The 12,935-nt window shown below is 41.2% G+C and overlaps 1 pseudogene; it reads left to right on the top strand.

Moving 5' to 3' along the window:
* The first annotated feature begins 11,242 nt into the window (after positions 1-11,242).
* LOC129042076 (E3 ubiquitin-protein ligase RING2-like) lies at positions 11,243-12,327 on the top strand (annotated as a pseudogene).
* The last annotated feature ends 608 nt before the right edge of the window (positions 12,328-12,935 follow it).

Here is a 12,935-nt window from a genome sequence, read left to right as displayed (position 1 = left end):
CCCCTACAGAAACAATGCTGTAAATGGGACTTGCTATAAAAGGGCATAAATCCTTTTTTAAAAGTAAACAAATAAAACTTTATGAATAAAATGAAGATGTTAATCATTATGAAGGACAAAAAGATCTGAGCAAGTCATGAGATACGTTATGCTCTTGACTAGGAAAGCAATTTAAACTATTTAATCAGTGATATTTCCATTAATATTCTGCAGAACTTGACAGATTCTAAAATTTTATTTAAACAATAAATTCCTAAGAATAGTTAAGTTATTGGAAAGAAAACAAGCAAACAAAAAAATGATCCTGCTTCACATCGAGAACAGTTAAAAAAAAAAAAGTAGGAAACTTGCCAGGTGTGGTGGCTCACACCTATAATCCTAACAGTTTGGGAGGCCAAGGCAGGTGGATCAGTTGAGCCCAGGAGTTTGAGATCAGCCTGGGCAACATGGTGAAACTCTGTCTTTTAAAAAATACAAAAATTATTTAGGCATGGTGGTTCAGGCCTGTAATCCTTGTTACTTGGGAGGCTGAGGTGGGAGGATTGCTTGAGCCCAGGAGGTTGTGGCTGCAATGAGCCATGATTGCATCACTGCACTCCAGCCTGGGTGACAGAGCAAGACTCTTGAAAAAAAAACAGAAAAAGAAAAAGAAAAGAAGGAAAGAGAAAGAAAGCAAGAAAGCAAGGAAGGAAGGAAGGAAGGAGGAAAAGACAGGAAGCTAAGTAATAAAACACAGTATAGGCACAGGGACAAACAAAAAGATCAGCAAAATAATATAGACACTTCAGGATATCTACTGCTGAAAGATAGATAGACAAATAGAACAAAAAGAAGACTTAGAAAGATTCATGTTAAACTTACATAAATGCTCCAGAGAGGAGGGAGGGGCATGGCTTTGGGAGTTACAAAGACAATTTTGAGTTTATGGTGAATTTTCATTTTTTTCTTTAAAAAGTTAAGAACTATTATAAAATAAGAATGTTTCTTAATTTTCTATGTTGCATAAATTGGTGTTTTTTATGATAGACTTTACATAATTTAAAAATTACTTCCCAACAAAAAGCTATCATCTCAGCAGTGAAAGCAGGACCACGTCAGGTGCCTTTCACTTAGTTTTAATAGCCTCAGAAAAAGGGAAGTCAGGCTTCCTTCTTGAGGCAGCATGAGTGAAAGGAAGCACTCAAACATCAGAAAAATGAGGCACAAAGAAATAAAAAATATACAATGCTCAGATAAACCCTGGATATATTAGTAAGATGGCTGGATGGGAGGAATGACAAACTAGGGAAAAAAGTCCCTCCATGAAGATGATAAACTGCAATCCTTGTAACTTAGACTATTTTGATGTCAAGCAGACAAATGGCCTTTGTTGAGTGGGGCTGCTTTGGGGTTTTTTTTAACTGCCTTTAGATCAAAAGGTCTGACAGCTCCCACGGCCTGAATGATCGCTGCCATGCTGAGATCCAGGATGGATGCCTCAGCATGGCAGAGGCTTGATGGGCTCATTTGGAAGAGAAATATTTTGCCCTGATACGGAGAATGGATTGGCTGACCTTGCAGGGCATTTTCATTACCCTTTTCTCAAAACTTGAATGAACAGAATTCATGAGAACAATCATACACTGTCACAAACTGTGAATGAATTCATCAAAAACCTCACTCAACCTCTGTTGCTTTCACTTAAATTGTTTTAAATTTACTTTGTCACTGAAAGGCAATGTCATTGAACTAAAAGTATTAATTTGAGCAATTGAAAGATTGTTCTGGTTTAAAGTGAATTTTAAGAGTGTGTGCCATGAGAGACAGATTGCTTTAGGAAGCCAATAAAGTAGAAACTTATGAAATTTAGAACTTTAAGCACATGAAAATTTCAAATGCCACAAGTCCTAACATTTATCTATGCTGCATAAATGAAGAAAGTAGAACAAGAGTGTTTACTGAGAGTTCCAGACTTAATTTTCCAGATTGAAAAGTTGACAGTGTGAAACTCAGATGGAAGAAAGAGATAGGGCAGAGATACCATTACACAAGAGGTGGTGGTGGTTTTGACTGAGATGGTAGCAGTGGAGTGGCTGAGACATGACAAGCCTTGGATATATTTTGAAGTTAGAGACGATAGGCTTTGCCAACAAACTGGACATAGAACATGGGAGAAAAACCAAAGTCAACTGTGACACTAAGGTTTTTTAACTTGAGTGGCTGGAGAGATTAAGTTGCCATTTGTCAAGATGTGGAAGATTGAAAAAAGAGAAGGCCATATCAATTGATCATCTCTATTGATGCAGAAAAGGCATTTGGCAAAATCCCACAGCCATTCATAGTAAAAACCCTTAGGAATCTAGGAACAGAGGGAGCTTCCTCAACTCAGTAAAGAGTATCTACACATGACTTCACACTTAATGGTAAGGGAAAAATGGCATCAAGGGAAGTTTTTAATAAATGTTGAAAGACATCCAACATTACTGTATGCCAGTGTGAGTAATCTGATACAATGGGGAAAACATGTTGAAGCAGGAGAAAGAATCAGAAAACAGAAGCAGCATCATTGAGTTGATGATGGGGGCTAGGGTCTGGTAGACAAGTGAAGGGTTTGGCGTTAGCTGGGAAAGCAAACAGTTGATCCACATTCATCCCAGTAGCAGCCAAGTGCTAGAGTACCATCCAGCTGGTAGAGACTCAATGGTTGATTCCATTTTCTCAGTGGATTAGAAACCAAGGTCACCAGCTGAGAACAATAATGATGGAGATGGTGGTGATTTTAGGAGAGCAGGGAAGGGAAAATAATCATCTAGGAGAGTGGGAAAGTGATGAGTACTGGAAAAGAGAGTGGGATTGCCAGGCAGCACTAAAGTTTACTTGGGTTAGTGATTGTCAACTTAAAATAAAGCAGCCAGTCAGCACTTTTCTCCAACCTCAGTCAATTGTCTGCAGAGAAGGAAAAGGAGGCAAGGTAGTTGAGAGTATAGGCAAAGGAATAATTACCATCATGCAACACGACATCTAAATGGGGTGACACAGAAAATGAGAACATGAACGACTATAGGAAATTGAAAGGACTGTAAACCCCAGTGAGGTCAAAGAAGTGTTGGGAGCTTAGACATGAGGGAAGTTGATTTAGATGGGTAGGAAGCATTGGTCAAAGAGTGGCATTCTTAAAATTGACATTATGGAGAGGAAACAAGATATTTCTAAAGACAGATGTAGAATATAACTAGAGTTATAAGCAGCAGAGATTATGTGAGGGACAAGGTTGTTGGGAACAGGCCCCAAAATCTGGCCATAAACTGGCCCCAAAACTGTCCATAAACAAAATCTCTGCAGCACTGTGACATGCTTATGATGGCCTTAGAATTTTAAGGCCCACGCTGGAAGGTTGTCAGTTTACCAGAATGAGGGCAAGGAACACCTGGCCCATCCAGGGTGGAAAACTGCTTAAGGCCGTCCTTAAGCCACAAATAATAGCATGAGCGATCTGTGCCTTAAGGACATGTTCATGCCGCAGATAACTAGCCAGAGCCCATCCCTTTATTTCAGCCCATCCCTTTATTTCCCATAAGGAATACTTTCAGTAAATCTTACGACTGGCTTGCTGTCAATAAATATGTGGGTAAATCTCTGTTTGGGGCTCTCAGCTCTGAAGGCCATGAGACCCCTGATTTCCCACTCCACACTATATTTCTGTGTGTGTGTCTTTAATTCATCTAGCGCCGCTGGGTTGGAGTCTCCACGACTGAGCTGGTCTCGGCAAGTGGCGTCCATACTTGGAGGCTCGAACCCAGGTTGAAGGGTCGCCGGAGCAACCATTGGAGAACACAGAACTAAACTGGAGGGCAGCCTAGTACTCTTAAAGCAATCCCCTTGGTGAGTAAGAAGGGGATCTTGGAAGCATCAGGGTAACAGTGGGACAAGTGTGGGCTTTGGTTCATTCCACCTTGGAAACTTTTCACACTAATGATGAGGAGGAAGGAGAGTATAACGAAGTAACAGAAGAAGTATCAGAGCAGGTTGGTTTGCCAGCTAAAGCTAAAACAGCAAAGGAGGAAGAGGTTCATCCCTACCCTTCTGAACCCCTTCCATATTTTGAAGAAAAAGAGTGGCCTGACCCTCCAGATCTTTCTTTTCCAGAGGACACTGGGCAAAAAGTAGTTGCCTCAGTGACTGTTTGAGCAGCACCTTGAATGACTGTTGTCAGTTCTATTCAGGCAGGAATCCAGCAAGCTAGAAGACAGGGTGATTTAGAGGCTTGGCAGTTCCCTGTTAGAATACATCCACCCAATTAACAGGGAAATATTGTAGCTACATTTGAGACTTTTCCTTTTAAATTCAGGAAATGCCAGGAGGGGCCCATCCCGGGCCCCATTCCAAACCAGGGCATTTCTGGCTCAGGCCATTTCCTCACCCCATACAATGTCTGTCCCCCACCACAGCTGGCAGTGCTGCAGTAGATTTATGTTGCACAAAAGCTGTGAGCCTTCTGCCTGGGGAACCCCCGCAAAAAGTTCCAACAGGAGTCTGTGGATCCTTGCCAGCAGGGATGATAGGATTACTTCTAGGAAGGTCTAGTTTAAATTTAAGTACAAACAGGAATCATTGATTCAGATTACAATGGGGAAATTCAAATTGTTATATCTACTTCTGTTCCCTGGAAAGCAGAGCCAGGACAGTGCATAGCACAGCTCCTGATTGTGCTGTATGCGGAAATGGGGAAAAGTGAAATTAAATGAGCAGGAGGATTTAGAAGCACAAATCAACAAGGCAAAGCAGCTTATTGGGAAAATCAAATTACTGATAAATATCCTACCTGTGAAATAACTATTCAGGGATAGAAAGTTCAAGGTTTGGTAGACAGAGGAGCAGACATTTCATTCATTTCTCTACAGCACTGGCTGTCTGTGTGGCCAATTTAACCCACTCAATTTAACATAGTTGCAGTTGGTAAAGGCCCTGAAGTATATCAAAATAGTTATATTTTGCATTGTGAAGGGCCCGATGGACAACCTGGGACTATTCAACCAATTATAACTTCTGTACCTATAAATTTATGGGGGAGAGATTTATTACAACAATGGGGAACACAAGTTCTAATTGCTGAACAATTATACAGCCTTCAAAGTCAACATATGTTGCATGAAATGGGGTATGTCCCTGGTATGGGACTAGGAAAACATTTGCAAGGTTTAAAGGAACCCCTTCAAGCAGAAAGACAAAGTTCCCGCCAAGGTTTAGGATATCATTTTTGATGGTGGCCATTGTTAAGCCTCCAGAACCTATACCTTTAAAATGGTTAACATATAAGCCAATTTGGATAGAACAATGGCCACTGAGTAAAGAGAAAAATGGAGGCTTTAGAGGACTTGGTTACTGAACAGTTCTTGATAATCATTTTCCTAAAATGAAACTGTTTCAATTTTTGAAATTAACTAATTGGATCCTCCCTAGAATAACTAAATTTAAACCAATTGAAGGTGCTGAAAATGTTTTTACAGATGGGTCTAGTAATGGTAAAACTTCTTATTCTGGATTAAAAAGTAAAGTTTTCCAGACACCCTATACTTCAGCTCAAAAAGTAGAGCTTGTAGCTATAATTGAGGTATTGCTGCTTTTAATATGCCTTTTAATGTGATTTCTGATTCTTCATATGTGATTCATTCCACACAGTTAATTGAAAATGCTCAGTTATGATTTCATACAGATGAAAAACTGATGACTTTATTTACCTAACTGCAAACAGCAGTTAGGAGTAGAATGCACCCTTTCTACATCACTCACATTAGGGCTCATACACCTCCTCCAGGACATTTGACTGAAGGGAATCAAGTGGCTGATCACCTAGTTGCTAATGTGATATCCAATGCTAGACACTTTCACAATTTAACCCATGTTAATTTGGTCTCAAACACAAATACAGCATTACCTCAAACACAGATACAGCATTACCTGGAAAGAAGCTCAAACACAGATACAGCATTACCTGGTCTCAAACACAGATACAGCATTACCTGGAAAGAAGCTAAAGCTATTATCCAGTGATGCCCAACTTGCCAAATGGTACCTTCCTCATCTTTTACAGGAGTTAATACTCAAGGATTGGAACCTAATTCTCTTTGGCAAATGGATGTCACACATGTTCTCTCATTTGGGAGTCTAGTTTATGTACATGTTTGTGTGGACACCTTTTCTCACTGTGTCTGGGCTACATGCCAATCAGGAGAGTCTTCTGCCTGTGTTAAACATCACCTTTTGCAGTGTTTTGTGGTGATTGGCATGCCAGCTTCTATTAAAACAGATAATGCCCCAGGCCATACTAGCCAAGTTCTAGCTACATCTTTCTCTATATGGAATATTAAACACATTACTGGTATCCCATATATTCTCAAGGACAAGCCATAGTGGAAAGAATGAATCTCTCCATGAAACAGAAGTTGCAAAAGCAGAGGGGGGAAAACGGACTATGGAACACCGCATATGCAACTGAATCTAGCGTTATTAACTTTAAATTTTTTGAGCCTGCCTGCCTAAAGGCCAGATGCTAACAGCATCTACAGAAACCAGCTGCAAAGACAGAAGCAGAACAACTGGTTTGGTGGAGAGATCCAATAACAAAAAGTTGGGAAATAGGTAAAATAATAACCTGGGGTAGAGGTTATGCTTGTGTTTCTCCAGGCCAAAATCAACAGCCAATTTGGATACCATCGAGACACCTGAAACCTTACCATGAAACAGATGCTGAGGAAGAGATTCTGGGAGTATCCCAAGCTCCCCCCAGTTGCAGCCATGTTGAGACTGACTCTGAGGAGGACCCCAACTGTCACAAGCAACACCCGTTGAACACAGCCATCCACCTGGGGACAGATCAAGAAGCTGTCACAGATGGCGGAAGAAAACCTGAGGAAAGCAGGACAACCAGTCACAATAATTTAATGGTAGCTATGATAGAAGTGATCACCATTGCCTCTGCAGATGCAGATCCTGACTCCTGCAAGAAGTAGCTCATCATGACAAAGCTGCCTTTGCTTTTATCGCTTTGCAAAACAAAGAAGGGGAACATGTTGGGAACAGGCCCCAAAATCTGGCCATAAACTGGTCCCAAAACTGGCCATAAACAAAATCTCTGCAGCACTGTGATGTGCTCGTGATGGCCTTGACGCCCATGCTGGAAGGTTGTCCGTTTACTGGAATGAGGGCAAGGAACACCTGGCCTGCCCAGGGCAGAAAACTGCTTAAGGCATTCGTAAACCACAAACAATAGCATGAGTGATCTGTGCCTTAAGGACATGTTCATGCTGCACATAACTAGCCAGAGCCCATCCCTTTATTTCCCATAAGGAATACTTTTAGGAAATCTTATGACTGGCTTGCTGTCAATAAATATGTGGGTAAATCCCTGTTCAAGGTTCTCAGCTCTGAAGACTGTGAGACCCCTGATTTCCCACTCCACACTCTATATTTCTGTGTGTGTGTGTCTTTAATTTCTCTACTGCTGCTGGGTTAGGGTCTCCATGACTGAGCTGGTCTTGGCACAAGGTCAATGTAGAAGAAGCAGACAAGGAAAAAAGAAGGCAAATATTGGAAGGATTATCTGTGTGGATACTGAAAGATCTAGAATTATAACAGGAGTGTTGGACAGAGTGGCAGGGCAGGTGCCAACATCTTCCATTAACGTGGAGAGCAGGACAGGGCCTGGAGATGACTGTGCTAAGGAGGGTTAGTGAGTAATATAGACTAATGGCATGAGCTGCAAAGCCAGGGTGTTTTCAGAAGGAGGAAGAGACACTAGTCTGGATGTGGCAGTGAGCAAGGTGAGCAGGTACTCTACCCCCAGGCCTAGTGTTACAGAGCTTAATGAAATGAAAATAGATGCCAACTGATAGAGCTACAAGGGAGGCAGTATTCTCAGATAAGATCATGATTTTGGTCAGAGCAAGAAGGAAGAGGGTCAGAGGAGGTCCCTAAGGAATTTATTGGGGATGCACCACGAGCTCCAGAGGCTGCAAGAGAGGATTTTCAGTAGTTCAGGAAGGATAGGAGACAGGGAAAAGAGTTCAAGTCTTTTTCTTTTCACTAATGATGTAGTTTATATCCTTCCATACTAACAGATAAAAACACATACATTCTCTAGGCACAGAGCTTGTATTCATAAATAACTCTCTGCCTAAAGACAAAATTTCAATTAATATTCACAATGGGAACCTATTTAACTGATTTAACACAACTATGAATCTAAAACTTCATCAATAAAACCTAAGAAGTTTTATCACAAAACCGGGGACATGCATTAGTAATCTATACACTTAAATTACATCAGAAAAGGAATTGAATATTTCCTTTGATTTTTATACAAAAATTAGCTGGGCATGGTGGCACGTGCCTGTAATCCTAGCTACTCAGCAGAATGAGGCATGAGAATCACTTGAACCCAGGAGGCAGAGGTTGCAGTAAGCCAAGATTGCACCACTGCACTCCAGCCTGGGCAACAGAATGAGACTTTGTCTAAAGAAAAAAAAAAGTTCCCTTCATTTTTAGTGGTTTTCAAATTTCACAGCACAGATTAAAAACAAAACAAAACAAAACAAAAAATAAACCCTATAGAAAAGGATTTTAAATACATTTAGAACACCAAGCCAGCCCCAATCTGTTGAAACTGATGGATAAATATGTACAATAACTAGACAGACTTTAGTTATAATGGTACTGGAGGTCTATCTATCAAAAATCCTTTGTGATTAATTTCTCAATGAAAACATATGTTTGTAAATAGTGTGATAATATAAACTTGGAAACATACCTAGAGTCAGGAGAGAGATGAAAAATAACACACAAGTCAATCTTATTTCTAACCTGTCAGCATAAAGCCTTCTGGCTCCCAAACACCCAACATTGTCCCTCAGTATACAAATTAAAAGCAGAATGACTTTACCCTACTAGCTGACATTCTTCTACAGAATAATCTTTCACTACATATCAAAGCAGGGCTCAAGTTTCATTCATCTGCTTCCACAAGGTGTAATTAGCAGAGCGCACCAAATTTATAAGCTGATGTGGCAACTCAAAATGCTAAACACACTTTTCTAATGGAAGCAAACTGGATTTTTTTCTGTTGTTCATTCTATGTACCATATTATTATTATTATTATTATTTTTGAGATGGAGTCAGCCTGTGTTGCCAGGCCGGAGTGCAGTAGCACCATCCCTGGCTCACTGCAACCTCCACCTCCTGGGTTCAACTGATTCTCCTGCCTCAGCCGGGTCCCGAGTAGCTGAGACTACAGGCACCTGCCACCACTCCCGGATTTTTTGTGTGTATTTTTAGTAGAGATGGGGTTTCACCATGTCAGCCAGGCTGGTCTCAAACTCCTGAGCTCTGGTGATCCACCAGCCTCAGCCTCCCAAAGTGCTGGCAGGCATGAGCTACTGCACCTGGCCGCCATATTATTCCTGAAACTTATGTGGCTACCAATAAAAAAAAAAAAAAATAGGGAAGCTTTAAACATAACTTTTTTTTTTTTTTTTTTGAGATGGTGTCTTGCTCTGTAGCCCAGGCTGGAGTGCAGTGGCAAGATCTTGGCTCACTGCAAGCTCCGCCTCCCGGGTTCACGCCATTCTCCTACCTCAGCCTCCCGAGTAGCTGGGACTACAGGCATCCACCACCTCCCCCGGCTAATTTTTTATATATTTAGTAGAGACAGGGTTTCACCATGTTAGCCAGGATGATCTCAATCTCCTGACCTCGTGATCCGCCTGCCTCGGCTTCCCAAAGTGCTGGGGTTACAGGAGTGAGCCACCGCGCCCGGCCACTTTAAATGTATCTTATACTTTCCATCAAGGCTAATGTGTCAAATGTCTCCATATATCTGGTATTTTAACAGGAAAAAAATCAAACATATATAATAAATGACCTGAAGTGACAGTAGAACTAATACCAAAAAAAAGCACTCTTTTTTTTTTTTTTTTTTTTGAGATGGAGTCTCGCTCTGTACCCAGGCTGGAATGCTGTGGTGTGATCTTGGCTCACTGTAACCTCTGCCTCCCAGGTTCAAGAGGTTCTCCTGCCTCAGCCTCCCAAGTAGCTGGGATTACAGGTGTGTGCTGCCACACCCAGCTAAATTTTTTTTTTTTTTTTTAATAGAGATGGGGTTTCACCCTGTTGGCCAGGCTGGTCTCAAACTCCTGACCTCAGGTGATCTGCCCACCTTGGCCTTCCAAAGTGCTGAGATTACAGGTGTGAGCCACCCCACCTGGCCAAAAGCACTCTCAAATATACACTTGAAGACTACATTTCACAACCAATTTAATTTTTCTTTCTTCAGCAAAATCTGTCAATGAACCAATTTCTCATAGATTAACATTAAGATTTTGTTTGATTCTCTTTCTAGGACCAGAAATTCCAAAATTACAAGGGAAAAGAATGGAATAAAAAATAATAACATTGCATTACAATGGACACTAACTCAATAAACACTTGTTTCTAAAATAAGAAAATTATGGAAGAAAATACTATGTAAAGAATAATCCTATGAGAATTGTCTTTAAGCATAGTAAATTTGCCCCTTAGTCTTCATGAAGATACTGCAGTTTATATAGAAAAGAAAATATACAAGACTCTAGGGAAAAGTCAGAATACATATTATATAACATTCTGTAGGCCTAAAGACCTTTTGAGGGGGAAAGGCGAAAAGATGGTCAATTGAATCTTTACTTAAGAGTAAAGAACTACGAAAAATTTCTGGGCCAGAAGTGTACTTCAAATGGAACCAAACTTTGTGGAAAAGAACTTATACATATATTTTTTGTTTTAATTAATTAATTTTTTTCTGAAACGGAGTCTCACTCTGTTGCCCAGGCTGGAGTGCAGTGGCGCTATCTTGACTCACTGCAACCTCCACCTCTCAGGTTCAAGAGATTCTCATGCCTCAACCTCCCAAGTAGCTGGAATTACATGTGCATGTCACCAGGACAGACTAATTTTTGTATTTTCAATAGATACGGGGTTTCACTATGTTGTCCAGGCTAGTCTCGAACTCCTAACCTCAAGTGATCTGCCTGCCTCGGCCTCCCAAAGTACTAGGATTACAGGCATGAGCCACTGCACCTGGCCAAACTTAGACATATTTTTAAGAGAAAAGAAAACCTACTGAAAACGGAGTCCCTTCCAAAAAGAAACTCATAAATTAAGGGGAAAATATTTGAATAGTGTAAACCAGTCTAGGTCAAAAAGAAAATTGGGCTGGGGGCAGGAGCTGTAATGTCTCAGGCTGTGCAAACAAATGGATCTCAACCATTAACCAAAACATGGGAGTTCAGTTTATATGAATTATAACGAACACCTGAAGAGGCAGTAACAGATGGCTTAGAAATTGTGGCTTCACCTCAAAGCCTACAGAGTGAAATAATGGGTCTAATTTGTTTGGATGTGTTGAAAGACACCATGACCATAAAGGAGTGTTTACATCATTTTTGTGCAGACTGCATCATCACAGTCCTTAGAAATGACAGCAAAAAACACTCTACCTGTCAAAAAAAAATCTAGTTTCCAAAAGATCACTAAGGGGATCCTTCAGTTCTTGGTGGTGGCAGCAATGGGCTCAATGTTAGGGATGCCAGAAAATGCCACAGGGTGGGAAAGGAAAAAAAGAGCTAAGGCTAACAAAAAATGAGGTGGGGTGGTAGGCAAAGAATTGGGAAGGCCTTGTAAGCCTTATACTTTAGTCTAAAATGTTTGATGCACTCATCAGCAAAATTTACCCACGTCATGATAAGTACGAAGCTCTTGGAGACAGAGTATTAGCCAGCATCCACAAGCACAGTAATCAGTGAGCACTCAGTCTCAGCTCTAAAGAAGGACTGAAGGTACCAGTCAGGAGCAGATTACAGTGAGGCAAGAAACAATAGACTGAAAATGGTAGCAGAGCAGAAGAGAATGCTGATGGTTTGCATTGTAGTGGTGCATCCACACAGAACAACAAGGAAACAGGCCATAGTCACAAATGGACCAAAACATCTGCCGACTCTGGGCTTGAGCTTGATATTGACAATGCAACATTTGCCATTGATTCAGAAATGGATGGTGCTAGTGAGATTGAATTAGTATTCAGGCCTCAACCCACATTTATAGAAAAGGATGATAGTGCACAGATAAGATACATAAAGACTTCAGGTAACACTGCTGTTGATCACTTATCCAGGTATCTGACTGTGAGGTTAGCTTTAGAAGAACTTTGAAGCCAAGGTGCGTAAGACCAGATGAACCACGGCCAGAGCAAAACTCAAGTATCAGACACCATGGCCGCTGGCATCACCAGACTATATGGCCAAGAGTTCAAGTCTTGAGTGGTGATCTAGGAGTCTAGGGATTCTTTGGGCAACTGACAGAAAGACAAGCAAGGGGTCTTGTACTACAATGTATGATGTCCTCCTAGGCAGATTGAAGTGCTGACATAATGGGTACTAGGAGAAAGGGTGGCAGGAGAAAGGAGCTGCCAAGATCACACAGCTCTCTGGCCCTTTACTCTTGCCTATGGCAGCTGGCAATCAGGGGACACATGTGGTTGCCAGGATCATGGGGGCTGGGAGACCATTTCTCAATTTGCTGACATCAATATGCAGGCCGGAGGAATGACACATCCCATACATCTTAAAAAGTCAACTCTAGATGGGATATCTGAGGGTTTTATAGAATTCTAACCAAAATCTTGCTTTCTAGGTTTCTCCACTCTCCTTACTGTAGATAATACATTTAGTAAAGAACACATCATGAAGCCTTTCAGCTCTTGGCCATAGGAGCAACAGGCTAAATGTTAGGGATGCCAGATAAGGCCACCAGGTGGGAAAGAGAAAGAAGAGGGAGGGCTGAAACAATGAGGTGGGGGAGAAAGGCAAAGAATTGGAAAGGCCTTGTAAGGCTTACACTTCAGTCTAAAAATGATGGGATCCACTGA

The sequence above is a fragment of the Pongo pygmaeus genome, chromosome 7 (genome assembly GCF_028885625.2).
Source record: "Pongo pygmaeus isolate AG05252 chromosome 7, NHGRI_mPonPyg2-v2.0_pri, whole genome shotgun sequence".
In the NCBI taxonomy this organism is placed as follows: domain Eukaryota; kingdom Metazoa; phylum Chordata; class Mammalia; order Primates; family Hominidae; genus Pongo; species Pongo pygmaeus.
Note: the sequence above shows the minus strand (reverse complement) of the source record. Positions and strands in the feature narration are given on the sequence as shown.